Here is a 15,276-nt window from a genome sequence, read left to right as displayed (position 1 = left end):
CAGGACAGGAAAGGACTCTTGATTTCAGCTCAGGTCATAATCTCACAGTGGTGGGGGAGCCTGCGTGGGGCTCCACAACAAGCACGGAGACTGCTTCGGATTCTCTCTCTCCCCTCTCTGCCTCTCCCCTGCTTGTGCTCTCTCTTTCTCACAAAACAAATATTTAAAAAAAGTCTCTTGCTGTTTGTTTCCCTCCTTCTCTTTATTTCCCCTCCCATATGTTCATCTATTTTGTTTCTTACATTCCACATATGAGTGAAATCATAAGGTATTTGTCTCTGACTTAATTTTGCTTAGCATAATACACTCTAACTCCATCCACATTGTTGCAAGGCAAGGCATTTCCATTCTTTTGATGGTTAAATAATATTTCACTGCATAATATATACCACATCTTCTTTATCCATTCATCAGTTGGTGGACATTTGGGCTGTCTCCAAAGTTTGGCTATTATTGATAATGCTGCTATAAACATTGGGTGCATGTGCCCCTTCTAATCTGTACTTTTGTATCCTTTGGTTAGTAAATACTTAGTAGTTCTATTTGTAACTTCTTGAGGAACCTCCATACTGTTTTCCAGAGTGGCTGCACCAGTTTGCATTCCCACCAACAGTGCAGGAGGGTTCCCCTTTCTCCACATCTGCAGCAACACCTGTTGTTTCTTGTATTGTTAATTTCAGCTATTCTGACAGGTGTGAGGTGGTATCTCACGGTTTTGATTTGTAGCTCCCTGATGATGAGTGATGAGCATGTTTTCATGTGTCTGGTAGCCATCTGGATATCTTCTTTGGAAAAGTATCTATTCATGCCTTCTGCCCATTTCTTCACTGGATTATTTGTGTTTTGGGTGTTGAGTTTGAGAAGTTCTTTATAGGTTTTGGACACTAACCCTTTATCCAACATGTCATTTGCAAATGTCTTCTCCCATTCCATAGGCTGCCTTTTAGTTTTGTTGATTGTTTCTTTTGCTGTAGAGAAGCTTTTTATCTTAATGAGGTCCCAGTAGTTCATTTTTGCTTTTTTTCCCATGCCTTTAGTGATGTGAATAGTAAGAACTTGCTCTGGCCCAGGTCAAAGAGGTCGATGCCTGTGTTCTCCTCTAGGATGTTGATAGTTTCCTGTCTCACATTTAGGTCTTTCATCCATTTTGAATTTATTTTTGTGTATGGTATAAGAATGTGATCCAGTTTCATACTTATGCATGTTGCCATTCAGTTTTCCCAAAACCATTTCTTGAAGAGACTATCTTTTTTCCATTGGATATTCTTTCTTGCTTTGTCGAAGATGAGTTGACCATATAGTTGTGGGTCCATCACTGGGTTTTCCATTCTGTTCCATTGATCGATGTATCTGTTTTTGGGCCAGTACCACACTGTCTTGAAGACTACAGCTTTATAATATAGTTTGAAATCCAGAATCTTGATGCCTCCAGTTTTGTGTTTCTTTTTCAGGATTGCTTAGGCTGTATGGGGTCTTTTGTGGTTCCATACAAATTTTAGGATTGTTTGTTCTAGCTCTGTGAAAAATGCTGGTGGTATTTTGATGGGGGTTGAATTAAATGTATAGATTGCTTTGGGTAGTATATACATTTTAGCAATCTTTTCTTCCAATCCATGAGCATGGAATGCTTTTCCATTTCTTTGTGTCCTCTTCAATCTTTCATAAGTGTTCCATAGTTTTCACAGTCCAGATCTTTTACCTCTTTAGTTAGGTTTATTCCTACATATCTTTTTTTTTTTTTTTTTTTTTTTTTTTGAGAGAGAGAGAGAGAGAAAGCGGAGGGAGAGGAGAAGGAGGAGAGAAAGAGATTCCCAAGCAGGCTCCATGAATCCCAACAGGGGGCTCAATCCCAGGATCCTAGGATCCTGACCTGAGCAGAAATGAGGAGTTGGACACTCAACACACTAAACTACCCAGGCACCCTGGTATCTAATTGTTTTTGGTGGAATTGCAAATGGGATTCCTTGATCTCTGTTTCTGTTGCTTTGTGTATAGAAATGCAATGGATTTCTGTATGTTAATTTAATAGCCTGTGACTGCTGAATTCATGTATTAGTTCTAGCAGGGTTTTTTTTTGTTTTTTGCTTTTTTTTGGTTTTTGGCTTTTGGTGGAGTCTTTTCAGGTTTTCTATATAGAGTATCATGTCGTCTTCAAACAGTGAAAGTTTGGTTTCTTCCTTGCTGATTTGGATTCCCTTTATTTCTTTTTGTTGTCTGATTACCGAGGCTAAGACTTCCAGTACTATGTTAAATAGTGATGGTGAGAGTAGGCATCCTTGTCTTGTTCCTGACTGCAGGGGAAAGGCTCTCAGTTTTTTCCCATTTGAATGATAGCTGTGGGGCTTTTGTATATAGCTTTTATGATGTTGAGGTATGTTCCATCAATCCCTACTTTGTTGAGGGTTTTTATCAAGAAAGGATGCTGTATTTTGTCAAATGCTTTTTCTGCATCTATTGACAGGATCATATGGTTCTTATCTTTTTTTAATGTGTATCATGTTGATTTGCAAATACTGAACCAGCCCTGCAGCCCAGGAATAAATCCCACTGGATCGTGGTGAATAATTCTTTTAATGTATTATTGGATTCGGTTTGCTAGTATCTTGTTAAGAATTTTTGCATCCATGTTCATCAGGGTTATTGGCCTGTAATTGTCCTTTTTAGTGAGGTCTTTGGTTTTGGAATCAAGGTAATACTGGCCTCATAGAATGAATTTGGAAGTTTCCCTTCCATTTCTAAATTTTGTAACAATTTGAGAAGAATAGGTGTTAACTCTTCTTTAAATGTCTGATAGAATTCCCCTGGGAAGCCATCTGGACCTGGGCTTTTGTTTGTTGGGAGATTTTTGATTACTGTTTCAATGTCTTTGCTGTTTATTAGTCTGTTAATATTTTCTATTTCCCCCTGTTTCAGTTTTGGTAGTTTGCATGCTTCTAGGAATTTATCCATTTCTTCCAGATTGCCCAGTTTGTTGGTGTATAATTTTTCATAATATTCTCTTATAATTGTATTTCTGTGGTGTTGGTTGTGAACTCTTCTGTTTCATTTGTGATTTTACTTATTTGGGTCCTTTCTCTTTTCTTTTTGATAAGGCTGGCTGGGGTTGATCAATTTTGTTAATTCTTTCAAAGAACCAGCTCTTAGTTTCATTGATCTGCTCTTTTTTTTATTTTTATGTTTGTTTGTTTCTATAACGTTTATTTCTGCTCTAGTCTATATTATTTGCTTTCTTCTGCTGGCTTTAGGTTTTATTTGCTGTTTCTTTTCTAAATCTTCCTTATCTGTAATTATGTTGTATTTGAGAACTTCCTTCTTCATGTAGGCCTGTATTGCAAACACTTCCCTCTTAGAACTGCCTTTGCTACATCCCAAAGGTTTTGGACTGTCATATTTTCATTTTCATTTGCTTCCATGTCCTTTTTTATTTCTTTTTAAATTTCCTGGTTAACCCATTTCTTCTTCTTTTTTTAATGTTTATTTATTTTGGAGAGAGAGGGAAAGCACAAACTGTAGAGGGGCAGAGAGAGAGGGATACAGAGGATCCAAAGCAGACTCTGCACTGACAGCAGAGAGCCCAATGTATGCTCAAACTCAAAAACTATGAGATCATGACCTGAGCCGAAGTCAGATGCTTAACTGACTGAGCGATCCAGGCACCCCAAACCATTCATTCTTTAGTAGGATATCCTTTAACCTCCATGTATTTGTGGTCTTTCCAAATTTTTTCTTATGGTTGACTTCAAGTTTCATAGCGTTGTGGTCTGAAAATATGCATGGTATGATCTCGGTCTTTTTGTCTTTGTTTGTCTGGGAAACTGTCTCTTCATCTATTCTGAATGATAGCCTTGCTGGATGAAGAATTCTTGGCTGCATATTTTTCCCATTTAGCACATTGAATATATCCTGCCACTCCTTTCTGGCCTGCAAAGTTTCTGTGGATAGGTCTGCTGCAAACCTGATCTGTCTTCCCTTGTAGGTTAGGGACTTTTTTCCCTAGCTGCTTTCATGATTCTCTCCTTGCCTGAGTATTTTGTGAATTTGACTATGATATGCCTTGTTGATGGTTGGTTTTTGTTGAATCTAATGGGGATCCTCTGTGCTTTCTGGATTTTGATATCTGTGTCTTCCCCAGGTTAAAGAAGTTTTCCACTATGATATGCTCACATAACCCTTCTACCCCTTTTCTCTCTGATCATCTTCTAGGACCCATAGGATTCTGATGTTGTTCCTCTTTAATGAGTCATTGATTTCTCTAATTCTTGAATCGTGCTGTTTTGCCTTAGTCTCCCTCTTTTTTCTGTTTCATTATTCTCCATAAGTTTGTCCTCCATGTTGCTGATTCACTGCTCTGCCTCATCCATCCTTGCCACTTGTGGCATCCATTCGAGATTTTAGCTCAGTTACATTTTTTATTTCATCCTGACTAGCTTTTATCTCCACAGAAAGGTTTTCTAATCTATTTCAACTCCTGCTAGTATTCTTATTATCATGATTCTAAATTCCGGTTCAGACATCTTGCTTGTATCTGTGTTGATTAAGTCCCTGGCTCTCATTTATTCCTGTTCTTCCTTTTGGGGTGAATTCCTTCATTTCATAATTTTGAAGGAAGAAAAGGAATTAATAAGGTAAACTTAAAATTGAAAAATTAAAAACAACACAAAAAAATCAAATAACGGATGCTATATCCTAAGTGTGTTCTGGCCTGGTTGTTGAGAGGAGCTTGATAGATTAGAGAAAAAAGGGAAAGATAAGAAAAGAAAAAACAAACAAAAAAACCAGAAAATGTTTGAAAATTTTAAAATATGAATACAGTGAAATAGAATAAAATGAAATGATATAAATAAAAAATAGATTTTGAAAAATTTACCAAAATGTAAAAAATATAGTAGAAAAAATTTAAAGTATTTTTAAAAAAATTTTTAACATTTATTTTTTGAGAGACAGAGAAAGACAGAGCATGAGCAGAGGAAGGGCAGAGAGAGAGAGAGGGAGTCACAAAATCCGAAGCAGGCTCCAGGCTCTGAGCTGTCAGCACAGAGCCTGATGTAGGGCTCAAACTCACAAGCTGTGAGATAATGACCTGAGCTGAAGTTGGACGCTAAACTGACTCAGCCACCCAGGTGCCCCAAAATTTAAAGTATTTCTAATAGAAATGGAGGATAAAAATAAATTTTTTCTCTTGCTGTATTTAAGAATAAGAACAGAAAAGAAAAAAAGAATTGAATAGATGGACCAGCAAACAGACTGTGCTCTCCCTGAGCAGCACTTGCACACCCCTCCTTTATCTCCGGCTTCCATCTACTCCCCGCTTTTACACTGTCCGTAACCAAGCCATCAGGTTACCAGGAGGTACCTCCCTCCTGAGTTCTACCTCAGGTGTGGCTGTGTTACCCAATCCCTCACTTCTGAGGGACTGCAGCTTTGACCTGTTCAGACTCTGGGGGAGGGAGCACTGAGCAATGCTCACTGAGCAATCGCCCGCTGGTGGCCTGCCCCCAGGAACATTTGGGAGACTGTTCTGCTGCCGATGCCCAGAGACTGCGGCTGGGTGCCAACCCACCCCAGAAAAAGTTCACATGATCATTTAGTAGCAGCATTTTGGGGAATATGGAATCACAACACATCTGGCTCCAGGCCTCCCCCTTAACGTCCTTGTTCCAGCACCCAGCAAATGTGGTTGTTTTCCGGAGTTCACTGGGACCTTTGCCTGTGGGGAAGCCACACAGCGTCTACCAAATGTCCTCCCAGCAGAGGAACCGCCTCTCCGCATGTGACCCGAGGACCCCAAGGACCTTGCTCTCTGCTCCTGGGGATTCGCCCTTCTCATCAGAGCACTGCCAGGTATTCAGTTGTGGGGTTTCAGACTCTGCACTCCCCATTTATAGAATCTTAATGGAATTTAAACCCTCTCCTTTCTCCTTTCTCCCTTTTGTGTTCAGTCACTTGTGTACTCTTTCTTTTCCCTCCAGCTGATTTTGGGCAGGGGGGATGCTTTCCCATACTCTCCCTCTGTCTGTTTCCTCTCTCTGCAAGCAAAAACAGCTCCCTGCCCTTCACGGGTTTCTCCCCCAGTTCACCTCTCCGTGCTGCATACCTACTGAGTTCTCTGGTTCAGGTTGTGCAGATTGTTTTGTTAATCTTCAAATCAGTTTTCATATGTGCAGGATGGTTTCGTGTTGATCTGGCTGTATTTCAGGGATGAGAGGGGCAAAAAAACTTCCCTGCTGTTCTGCCATCTTGGTGCCTCCCCCTATACTGATTTCTAACTATGGAAGGTGAAGATTAAGCTTTCACAACCATCCCCATTTTCCTTCTTCCAAACTCTTACAATATAATTTTTGGTTCGGGACACCTGGGTGGCTCAGTTGGTTAAGTGCCTGACTCTTGATTTCAGCTCAGGTCATGATCTCACAGTTGGTGAGTTCAAGCCCAAGTGACAGCACAGAGCCTACTTGGGATTCTCTCCCTCCCTCTCTGCCCCTCCCCCGCTTAAGTGCACACACATTATCTCTCTCTCAAAAATAAATAAAAAAATAAACTAAAAAAAAAAAAGAAAGTAGGAACAATTCTTTTAAAAATAAGTTTTTGGGCTGCCTGTGTGGTTCAGTTGGTTAAGCGTATGACTTTGGCTCAGGTCATGATCTCACTGTTCACGAGTTTGAGCCCTGCCTTGGGCTCTGTGCTGACAGCTCAGAGCCTGTAGCCTGCTTCAGGTTCTGTGTCTCCTTCTCTCTCTGCCTGCCCCCGCTCACACTCTGTCTCTCAAAAATAAATAAACATTAAAAAAAATTTTTAAATACTTTTTGGTTAAATGTATTTATATTGTATAAATGTGTCAGTATTTATATTAAATAGACTATATAAATATTGCTTACCATTTTGTCAAATAGTATATTCTAATTATGTTTCCTTCTTTGTACATTTTTTTGTTTTCCTAGTACTCAATTTTCTCATTATCTGGTTTTATATATACCCATAGTCTCAAGCCTACTTACCACGTGGTCAAAAATCATCAATCATTTGCAATTCCTTGCCCCATGCCTCCTCCTCCCCCACTTTCTGGGTCTATTAAAGTTGGTGGGATGAATTGGCTTCCTTCCCCTGTCTTCTTCTCTAAGTGCTTAAATTCGTTGTTACTTCTGCTCTGCTAAGTCAGCTACCAGTCCTCCATTTCATTTCTGTCTGCCAGAAGCTTGTTTGGTACCTTGTATGTATTACCTCTCATTCTTATCATCATCAATAGTTTATTTTCTTTTTCTTTTAGCGGAATTTTAGGTTAAAGAGAAGATAAACAAATATTTTGATCGACCACGTTTAACTGGAAACCCAATAACTTAATTTTAAACGTATGATAGGACATGCTCCATTTTCTTATTACTATTTACAGGTATTTATATGGAGATTTCAAGTTTTTAACAGCATATATAGTTGTTTTTTTGATATATTTTTGGCATATAGCTATTGTGCCATTGTTCTGAACATAATTGTGTGTATCACTGTGCACTGAAATTGCCTTTGTCAGAGGATTTCCTTTATTTTGTGAAGAGGAAATTCACTAGTATGAGTCCTCAAAGTTGACTGCAGAATGAGGCAGAACTGGTGCCCAAAGTTCAATGAAGGTTATCACCAATGCTACATAAATCTGTTGTGAAAAAGTGTGTTTCTTGGGGTGATAAACACCAAAAGAATGCTCCACAGCAGAGAAGAATGAAAAAGCTATTTGTTGTGTAAAAAAAAAAAAAATTCAGTTAGTAAAATGGATAATATCAAGAGAGATTTTTAACAAATATATAGCAAATTTGATGTTTCCTTTCAACAGTCATTTCAACATATAAACAGTATGAACAAATTATTGAGATATCTTTCACCCTTTTTTGGTACTGTCTTCAAAATCCACTGTATATTTTACATTTACAGCACATCTCAATTCAGACTAGCAACATTCCAGAGTCCTCAATAGCCACATATGGCTAGTGACTACCATATGGGGCAACACAGGACTAAATTATGAAGATGGTTCAGGATACTTGTAGAAGAACAAAGTTCCTCAACGTACATTCATCAGTCACGTTTCCTTCTCAGATGGCTCTGGATCAAGCATTTCCTTTGTGATTGAGGTGATCTGGAGAACAGCTTGAGATGATAGAATCTAAACTCTACCCCGGGTCAAAATCCATACATGCACCTGTTGGTCTGAGATTATTCCCTTTTCAGTAAGAACCACTGACTAAAAATAAACTGAGGACCACATTTGTGTGACATTTTCAAAGAAGGAAATAGAGAAAATAATTTGATTTCTGGGTACACAAATTCATTAACTTAATGTGGAAAATCATATTATCCATATATAATTTCTGCAACTTGCCTAAAGAGGGGAGAATAACAATTGAGTCCAGGCCCCTGATTCATTTCTTGTTTTTCAGCATCACTGCAGAAGGAAGAAAGAGGAGCAGAGAACATTTGCAGAAAATAGGAAGCATTTACCTGTTCAGTCCAGAGCTCTCAAGAGTTAAAACTAGTCTCTACTTTCCATGAGACTCACTCAGGTCTACAATCACTGAGGATGTCAGCTGTTACAGCCCATCCCTCTCTGAAAGCAAAACTTTCAGCAGGGAAACTCATAGGAAGGAATCAGAACCTAGATTGTTTTGGGGTTCTCTGTAGGCCCACGCAAGGGAATGAAAGAATGAGAGACCTGGCCAGTGGGTCTTGCCCACTAGATGGCGGTGTGAGGTGCAGTCTAGAGGCCGGCCTTTTAGCTCCTCATTTGGGACAAATTATTTAACTTTCCTAAGGCTCATATTCCGTGTAGAGCTACACTTGGCCTGCATCCTACACAGCATGGTTATAAGGATCTTATGGGATAAAGTATAGAGCACTATTCCATACTTGAGTCTGTCCGTTTTCACTGACTGGTCTTGTATACTAATGCTTGGGGCTCTCAGAGTCTAGTGTCCCAAGAGCCTCCTTCAAAGGACCATTTTACTCAGCTTCCTAGAAGATCCGTTTGCTCCTTGTGACCGAGTCTCCTAGTGTCCCAGTTTGGAAAGCTTGATAGAAAGGAGCTCATATGACATGGTAGCTGCTTGCTCTTTGGAAAAGCAGGTACTGATGAATCTCTTCTTTTTTCCTGCACCTCTGTTCCTAGCATGGTCTATGTGATTCCAGGGCTCCAGTGCAGCCGAACTTGCATGGGAGAGTAAACCTATAGGGAATAGAATACGAAAGAAAGCCACTGGTTGAGAAATGAAAGAAGTGTTGTAAAGTCAGTGACGTAGGGGAATGTGATTCCTGCCAGGCCTGCTGGGTCCCCCATTCCCATTCTGCTCTCAGCTGCAGCTTGTGCTTCTTGTCTTGTGTGGCCATCTGGACTTTTTTTTTTTTTTAATTTTTAATTGTTGTTAATTATTTGTTTTCATTTATTATTATTATTATTTTATTTTATTTTATTTTATTTTTAGAGGGAGAGAGAGAGTGCACGCCTGAGAGCACAAGTGGTGGAGGGGCAGAAGGAGAAGAAGAAAGAATTTTAGGCAGGCTTCATGCCTGACCCAGGGTCTGATCTCACAACAGTGAAATCATGACCTGACCTGAAATCAAGAGTTGGACCCTTAGCTGACTAAGCCACCCAGGTGCCCCCACTCCCAAACAGGCTAATTTCTTAATGAGGGCAGCAAGATCCCTGCTTGGAGGGTCATGGTAGAGTAACTGTAAAAGCTGATCTTCTGATGTTTGGGGACATTGGGGAGGAGGCTGCTCCTTCTGTGTGGCTTTGGCTTACACAAGTCCTCTGCCTGAACCCCATCTCTCTCTTTGGCCCTTACTCTCTCAACAGACCCTCTAGAAAAACCAATTAAGAGTCCCTTGTGTTAGCCCCTCACACTGTCTTATTTATCATCCTTTCAGCCTGAGCATTCTATAGAGCCTCATCTTCCCATACTGTACATCATTTTAGCCTTCTTGTCTCCCTTCCTTTAATCATACCCCAACTTCCCAGTGGGCCCTGGGCCTACATCACTCTTTTCATTCCCATCACTGGTCTTTATGTCATTAGAGAACACTCTGCCATTTGCCCCCATATTTTCACTGACCTATTTTACTCATGCACTGATAGCTCTATCTGCTCCATCTTTGGAGCTCTCCTTGCCTTTTTATTCATTGTATGTTTTTGACTCCACCTGACTTTCATAGTTGCTCCTGGATCTCTGATACCAGACCCTACCTCTCCCCACCAAAGTTTTTCCTTTTCACCCTCAAGATTGGATTTCTCTTTGTAACCAGTCTTTGTGTTATATTCACCACAAGGTGCCTTTAGCCACCAGCCCTTTTTTTCACTGAATCCCACTTTCTTATTGGACTGTCTTTTACCACAAACACTTGCCTTTTCTCCTCTTCCTTCAGAGCATCCTCAGATCTTGTTCTCCAGCTAGACTTTGTGTCTGGAGCATATTACCTCACCTGACTTCACCTTTTCTCAGGATACTAACCTCTTACTCGTGGCTCCTTCTTACTCATTAAAAAAAATATTACTTTGGGGCGCCTGGGTGGCGCAGTCGGTTAGGCGTCCGACTTCAGCCAGGTCACGATCTCGCGGTCCGGGAGTTCGAGCCCCGCGTCAGGCTCTGGGCTGATGGCTCAGAGCCTGGAGCCTGTTTCCGATTCTGTGTCTCCCTCTCTCTCTGCCCCTCCCCCGTTCATGCTCTGTCTCTCTCTGTCCCAAAGGTGGATAAACGTTGGAAAAAAAAAAAATTAAAAAAAAAATATTACTTTAAAAATATTCCCATACCATAGAATTCATCCCTTTAAATTGTACAATTCCATAGTTTTCAGGTTGTGTAATCATTACCACTGTCTAATTCCAAAACATTTTCATCATCTCAATAAGAGGTGTACCCATTAACACACTCCTTATTCCTCAACATATAGCATAAGATTTTGAAGTTTCATCCATGTTTTAGTATGTATCAGTACTTCAGTCTTTTTTTATGGCTGAATAATATTCCATTGTATGAATATACCACATTTTGTTTCCATTCATCTGTTGGTGGGCATTTGAATTATTTCCATCTTTCAGTTATGATGAATAATGCTGTTCTAGAAATTCATGTATACATTTTTGTGGGAATGTATGCTTTCGTTTCTCTTGAGTGTGTACTTTGGAGTGAGATCGTAGGTCATATGATAATTCTATGTTTAAAATTTTTTTCTTTTTTTTGAAGTTTATTTATTTTGAGAGAGAGTACAAGTGGGGGAGGATCAGAGAGTGAAGGGGAGAGAGAGAGAAAGAGAGAGAGAGAGAGAGAGAGAATCCCAAACAGGGATCCCCCCACCACCGATGTGGGGCTCAAACTCACAAACTGTGAGATCATGACCTGAGCCAAAGTCAGACACTTAACCAAACTGAGCCACCCAGGTGCCCCTCTATGTTTAAATTTTTGAGGAACCACAAAACTGTTTTCCAAGCTGGCTGCACCAGTTTACATTTCCCAGCAATGTACAAGGGTTCCCTAATGACCAGTAACATTGAGATCTTCTCATATGTTTACTGGCCATTCATATATCTTATACTTGGCACCATTTCTATTCAAGCCCTTTGCCTATTTTAAAATTGGGTAGATAGTCTGTTTGTTGTTTAGTTATAAAAGTTTTTAAATTGTATTCTGGATACTAAACCTTTATAAATATATGATTTACAAATATTTCCTTCAATTCTATGAGTTATCTTTTTACTCTCTTAATAGTGTCCTTTGAAGCATAAAGTTTTTATATTAAAAAAATGTTTAAGATGCACAAAGGTTTTTAATTTTATGAAGTTTATCTATTTTTTCCTTGGTTGCTCACACATTTGGTGTCATATCTAAAAACTCCACTGCCAAATCCAAGATCATGAAGATTTACCCTCTGTTTCCATTTAAAAGTTTTGATTTTAACTTATATAGGTCTTTGATTCATTTTGATGTTATTTTTAAAAAATCAATTAATTTTTATGGAGATATAATTGAGATTTAACATTGTATTAGTCTTAGATGTAGAATTCATTGTTCTTATTGTGATAAATGCACATAATATAATATTTATAATTTTAATTGTTTGTAAGTATACAAATAAGTTTCAAACTTTAGACACAGTCACAATGTTGTGTAATCATCACCACTACACCTAAGACTTTCCCATCATCCCCAACATAAACTCTGTACCCATTAAATACTAATTTTCTCTTCCTGCCCCACCAACCCCAGCACCTGGTAACCTCTCTTCTATGTTCTGTCCCCAGGTACATCATATCGGTGGATTCATACAATATTTGTCCTTCTGTGTCTAATTTCACTCAGCTTAATGTTTTTAAGTTTCATCTGTATTATATGTTAAAACATTTCATTCCTTTTTTTTTTTTAGGTCCTCTAGGTTTAGTCTTTTGCTACAAAGGGAGGACTTCCTTTTTTTTTTTTTAAGTTTATTTATTTATTTTGAGAAAGAGCATGAGTAGGGGAAGGGCAGAGACAGGGAGACCGAGAATCCCAAGCAGGCTCTGCATTGTCAACTTGGAGTCCAATGTGGGGCTTGAACTCACGAAACCGTGAGATCATGACCTGAGCTGAAACCAAGACTCATACACTTAATTGACTGAGCCACCCAGGCGCCCCAAAACATTTCATTCCTTTTGATGGTTGACTTACATTCCTATTGTATGTATATATTACATTTTGTTTATCCATTCATCTGCTGATGGACACTTAGGTTGTTTGTACCTTTTGGCTCCGTGAATAATGCTGCTGTCAACATTGGTATACAAATATAAGTTCAAGTCCCTGTTTTCAATTCTTTTGGATATACCTATGAGTGGAATTGCTGGGTCATATGGTAGTTCTGTATTTAACTTTTTAAGGAATTACCAAACTGTTTTCCAGAGCAGCTACACTATCTTACATTCCCATCAGCAATGCATGAAGGTTACAGTTTCTTCATATCCTGCAAACACTTCTTATTTTCTGTTTTGTGTGTGTGTGTGTGTGTGTGTGTGTGTGTGTGTGTGTGTTTTAATCATACTAGGTTGAAGTGGTACCACATTGTGGTTTTGGCTTGCAGTTCCCATTTCCTTCATGACTAATGAAGTTAACCTTCTTTTCATGTGCTTATTGGCTATTTGTATACTTCTTTGAAGAAATGTCTATTCAAGACCCTTTTTATTTTTTTAAAATTTAGGTCTATTGTTATTGGGTTGTTTATATATTCTTGATATTAATCTCTTATCAGATACATAATTTGTAAATATTTTTTCCCACTTTATGGGTCACCTTTTTATTTTTCTTGATAATGTCTTTTGATAGTGCATAGAAGTTCTTAATTTTTCTGAAGTCTAATATATACATATATATGTATACACACATATATATACATACATGTATATACATATACATGTGTGTATACATATACATATATATGTGTGTATACATATATGTATACATATATACATATATATATGTGTGTGTGTGTGTGTGTGTATATTTGTGTTTGTTTTGTTTTGTTTCCTGTGCTTTTGGCATCATATCTGTGAAGTTGTTCCCAAATCCAATGTCATGAAATTTTTCCCCACTGTTTTCTCCCCAGAGCTTTATAGTTTTAACTCTTAAATTTAGGTCTTTGATCCGTTTTGAGTTAATTTTTGTATATGGTATGATATAAAGGTCCATTTCTCAGTACCATTTGTTGAAAAGATTGCCTCCACTGAATGGTTTGGAACCCTTTTCTTTTTTATTATTTTTATTTTACACAGTTTGTTTCATTTTACACTTTTCAAGTTCACTTTGGACCCAGCACATCTTGGGGTTTTATACACCAAACAAAATGCTCTGCTAGAGCCAGTCAAGTTCAGGAACAGTTTCCTTTCACATTCAGAAATATGGAAGCTTCACAAACTTGCATGTCATCCTTGCTCAGGAGCCATGCTAGTCTTCTCTGTATTGTTCCAGTTTTAGTATATGTGCTGCCAAAGTGAGCATGGAACCCTTTTCAAAAATCAGTTAACCATTGCAACAACATGGGTGGATCTAGAGGGTATAATCCTAAGTGAAAAAAGCCAGAGAAAGACAAATACCATATGATTTCATTCATATGTGGAATTTCAGAAACAAAACAAATAAAGAAAAAAAGAGACAAAAAATCAGACTCTCAAATATAGAGAACAAGCTAGTGGTTGCCAGAAGGGAGATGGGTGGGAAGATGGGTGAAATAGGTGAAAAGGATTAAGAGTACACTTAATCTTGATGAAGACCGAGCAATGTATAGAATTGTTGAATCATATTCTACAATTGTTGAATCAATTGTTGAATCATATCATACATTCACCTGAAACTAATGTAACACTGTGTGTTAATTATACTTGAATAAAAAGATCAATTTACCATATGTGAAGGTTTATTTCTAGGCTCTTTGTTTTATTCCATTGCTCTATGTGTCTGTTCTTATGCTAGTACCATACTGTTTTAATTGTTGCAGTTTTGTGGTAAGTTTTGAAGCCAAGGAAGTGTGAGTCCTCCAACTTTATTCTTTTACAAGATTGTTTGGCTATTCAGGGTTCCTTGAAATTCCATATGATTTTGAGGATGGCTTTTACATTTCTGCAAAAAAGGCTGTTGGACTTTTGATAGGGATTTGTTGAATATAGATCACTTTGGGTAATGTTGACTTCTTGACAATGTTAGGTCTTCCTGTCCATGAACATGCAGTGTCTTTCCATTTATTTAGCTCTTCTTTAATTTCTTACAGCAATGTTCTGTAGTTTTCAGCCTACAAGTTCTTCAGCTCCTTGGTTAGATATATTCTTATGTATTGGTATTTATATGCTATTGTAAATGGAAGTTCTTTCTTAATTTCCTTTTTGGGTTATTTGCTTGTGGTGCATAGAGAAACACAAATGATTTAGTGTGTTGATCTTGTACCTTGTAACTTTGTTGAATTCATTTATTAGCTCTACTAGCTCTCTTGTCAATTCTTTGGGATTTTCTATATATATAGGATTGTGTGCATGTCATCTGTGAATAGAGATAATTTCACCTTTTTTCTCTCCAGTTTGGATGCTTTCTGCTTCTTTTTATTATCTAATAACTCTGGCTAGAACTTCCAGTACAATGTTGAAGAGCAGTGGTTAAAGTGGGCACCCTTGTCTTGTTCCCTATCTTAGGGGAATATTTTCAGTCTTTTGCTGTGGAGTATGACACTAGCTGTAGGTTTTTCATAAGTACCCATTATCATGTTGAGGAAACTTCCCTCTATTCC

The 15,276-nt window shown here is 38.3% G+C and overlaps 1 non-coding gene across 1 annotated transcript; it reads right to left on the bottom strand.

Annotated features, from left to right (window-relative positions):
• Window positions 1-13,894: 13,894 nt before the first annotated feature.
• On the bottom strand, window positions 13,895-14,000 carry LOC115500246. The gene has a single exon (XR_003964481.1). It is a non-coding gene; the product is annotated as a U6 spliceosomal RNA (small nuclear RNA).
• Between the last annotated feature and the right edge of the window lie 1,276 nt (window positions 14,001-15,276).

This window comes from Lynx canadensis, chromosome D4 (assembly GCF_007474595.2).
Source record: "Lynx canadensis isolate LIC74 chromosome D4, mLynCan4.pri.v2, whole genome shotgun sequence".
Taxonomy (NCBI): Eukaryota; Metazoa; Chordata; class Mammalia; order Carnivora; family Felidae; genus Lynx; species Lynx canadensis.
Note: the sequence above shows the minus strand (reverse complement) of the source record. Positions and strands in the feature narration are given on the sequence as shown.